The sequence below is a fragment of the Notolepis coatsorum genome (assembly GCF_963971535.1).
Source record: "Notolepis coatsorum genome assembly, chromosome: 3".
Lineage (NCBI taxonomy): Eukaryota > Metazoa > Chordata > Actinopteri > Aulopiformes > Paralepididae > Notolepis > Notolepis coatsorum.
This window is the reverse complement of record NC_140167.1, coordinates 65,969,994-65,973,866: the sequence shown is the minus strand read 5'-3', so window position 1 is coordinate 65,973,866 and position 3,873 is coordinate 65,969,994.

The window sequence follows — 3,873 nt, the reverse complement described above, 5'->3', positions numbered from 1 at the left end:
GAACTCATTAAGCTCATTAGCAAGGAGAAGGTTGTCAGACGTCTGTGGGGATTTTGGCTTGTAGTTAGTGATGGTTTTGAGACCTTTCCAGACTGAGGAGGAGTTCCTCTCTGAGAACTGCAGCTGCAGTTTCCCCCGAGAAGCGCTGTTTCGCCTCCTTCACTGCTCTCTCGAATCTGTACTTGGCCTCCTTAAACTCCTTAAACTTAAACTTCCGTCCAAGGGAGATATTGGGCTTACTAGGCTTCCAAGTCCCGGCCAAGGGAGATATTGGGCTTACTAGGCTTCCGGCCAAGGGAGATATTGGGCTTACTAGGCCTCAGGCAGGACTTCTACACACTTATCTAGTATGTGCTTTAGTCCACTAATCCACGGAGTACCCCTCTTGAACAGATTCTTAAACTAATTAAGCCCATTTCCTGCCATCTGCTAAATATTGTACACCACGGTTTTGACAAAAGCGTCAGAGGAAAATCCATGATGTTGGATTTTCAACCCCAATATTCAAGATTTGCATGGGACAGCATCCAGGGACAGCCACTGGTGGTTTACTGGAGCACGGATGCTCTATTTAGCGTTTATTTAGTCAGGGTAGGGTCACTGAGCACCTGCTTCACACTCAAACAGTTACATACATTCACACCTGGGAGCCACACAGTACAACCACAGTCTGACTAGTGCCTTGCTAAAGGGCACTACAGCGTTGGGTATTGAGGCAGGGGAGAATGTTATTCATTCACTTCCATGCTCAAATCTTTTCCTGCAGGTCTGGGGGATCGAACCGGCGACCTTGTGGTCACAAGCCTGCTCCTCTAACCTTCAGGCACCACGGCCCAAGTGTGCGTTTTTCCGCATGTTTTTCTATCTTAGAATACTAGAAGTCTATCACTTTCAATTGCCAGTAAGCATTGTGACATCTTCATTAGAATGTTCTAAGCACATCGCATACCTGAAAGGGTTAATAAGCGGTGAGTAAACCATTATTTTTGTGTTGGAAATCCTGTAGTGTATGTTGACCGTCAAGCTGGTTGCTGAGTGGTCACTTTACTGTCCCCAGCCTCGCAGAGGTTCCTGCCATCTGCCCAAGACATCCACCAGAGACTTCCTGGAACATACAGTAGATGGTAGAACGAGGGAGGAAGAAGAGGGTGGGAAAAGCCAAGCATGTGTGTGTGAGAGAGAGAGAGAGAGAGAGAGAGAGAGAGAGAGAGAGAGAGAGAGAGAGAGAGAGAGAGCTCTTGAACCTCAAACCATCACATTCGCAATATTCTACAAAGTCGAGAGAATGATCAGAGGAAAGTGAACAGTGAGAGAGAAAGAGAGAGAGTCACAGAGAGAGGGGGAGGTAGAAAGAGATAAAGGGAGACAGAGATAAGGGCAGAAAAAGAGTCTACATGAAGTGCTCAGTAGTCGTTTGAACAGGGGGGTCAGGAAGCAGACCCATTGTTTTCAGGGTCACCTCTCCTTCCCTTTCAGGGTCGACGGAGGCGTGCCGTCTCAGTGGACCAAGTGTCTTTACTAAACAAAACCTCTTGTCGCCCACGCACTGCATCTCGTCCCTCTTCCTCTCTCGTCGTTCACCAGGCTCACTTCAGAAGTGTGCTGTTCGGGTCTCTGGGACCCGTTTTCAATGTTTACTAAAAGAGAAATGATACCTGAGACACATCGGCCTTTGCTCATTTTATGTTAAGAACATACAGTATAAAATAACACATTTTCATTGAGTGTACACTGTACACACGCCCCCCCCCCCCCCCCCCCCCCCCTACACATTTATATTACACACGTGGTGTTCGGGTCCTCGGACCGCAAAGTGTGGAAATTGTAGGTGAAAAGAAGTAAACATGGTAAAGATTTTACAAAAAGGTTCACTGTGTACCTTCACTGTCTGCCTCCACCTTGCTTCATTTATATTTTTCAAGATAAACATGATTTATTCATTATTCAAACAAGTCATTCATGATTATAATGGACGCATTTGATCACAAAAAGCGAACAGCACTTGTATTGATAAATATGATCTAGCAGAGGTAAATGGCAAATATTAACTATGCTGTCTAGATTTGCTTGTAATTGAGATATAGATAACATCTGTTAAGTATTTTTTTACATGAATTGTTATGAGTTTGTTGTTTTAAAATCCCAATAATGCTGTGGGTCCGCCAGAGTAATGAAAATGCAAACACCACATAACGGTTTAGGGTTAAAAAGATTGTTTATTCTGTCTGATTAGACAGTAGACAATGACAGGAAAGATGGGACAGGACGAGGCGGATAATATGCAACAAAGACCGCTATGAGTGTGTGTTATGTAGGTTAACAGAAAAGCCCCAATAAACACGGCTGTGTCTCAGCATGGGCTTTAACCCTTTCACTACCACACTACAGAAGGTTAACCCTTTCACTACCACACTACAGAAGGTTAACCTTTCACTATCACACTACAGAAGGTTAGCCTTTCACTATCACACTACAGAAGGTTAACCTTTCACTATACCACACTACAGAAGGTTAACACTTTCACTACAACACTACAGAAGATGAACCCTTTCACTGCCACACTACAGAAGGTTAACCTTTCACTATCACACTACAGAAGGTTAACCTTTCACTATCACACTACAGAAGGTTAACCTTTCACTATCACACTACAGAAGGTTAACCTTTCACTATACCACACTACAGAAGGTTAACCTTTCACTACCACACTACAGAAGGTTAACCATTTCACTACCACACTACATAAGGTTAACCCTTTTACTACCCTACTACACAACTTTTCACTACCACACTGCAGACGGTTAACCATCTGTAGTGAGGTAGTGAAAGGGTTAAAAAGCACAACTGAAATCAGATTGTATTTTTACTGCCAACGGAATGGAATTCTTGTTGAGCTTCTCACTGGGTCTGTGTTGCTCAATACCTGTATAAAAAAAAAAAAACAAGTAAACACTGCCAGAACAACACTAACATGGACTTGTATTCATATAGTGTAATGTCCACACTTAGGCTATTGGTAATTATAATAAGCACGCAGGAGTCGGTAGGCTGTGGCGTTATCCCTCCGTGTTTATTCCTTGCTCTCAGAACATGAACATCCACATCATGGTAGCTTCAGGCGCGTACCGGAACTACAGGACACACTTCCTAGTTGTCGCCTATAGCCTATTGTGCCGCCAAACGGTGGCGGCGGTAATAACAGCATCATAACAATAATACTAACAATGCAGAACACAACATATAGCCCTATGTGCACATAGGGATATACAGTAGGCTACACTCTCCAAAACTGTACATTTACAAAGTTTGGCATTGCTGTTTACACTTGCACTTGTGCAATGGTAAGCTAGGTCAATGTGTAAAACAATGACAAGAAAGCTTCAAAACAGACTGGTGCTTAGCAACTGTGATATTCTTCCTACAGTAGTTGAGTGGCAGGTGTATCATGGGGAGATGGCTATCATAACATTTGTATAATGTTGTGATGGCCATTGTTTTATGGACAGTGTGTACAGTTGAAATGTTAAAAAAAAAACATTTGGAATATTTTGTGAATTTATACTTTAGCTTTACCACGAATAAGCATTCTAACTAAGTCTCATGTCCCCAAAGCCAACAGCATTTCCAAACATTCCCTACTGTAGCAGCAGCCATGTTAACTCTATCTGCCAAACTGCTTCCCAAGAAAGTTTCTTTGATTTGGGAATTCCCATTCCATCAATTCAATGTCTAGAGAGTGTTCTAGTTCCTGGTGGTCTGAGCAGGTCTGGCGCGTTATTGGACAGAGAGGAGGAATAGGAGGCGGGAGCAAAGCACACCTTAGCAACAAAGTTACCCATTAACTTGCCCTGTTCTGGCAAGTGAGCTGCAGAG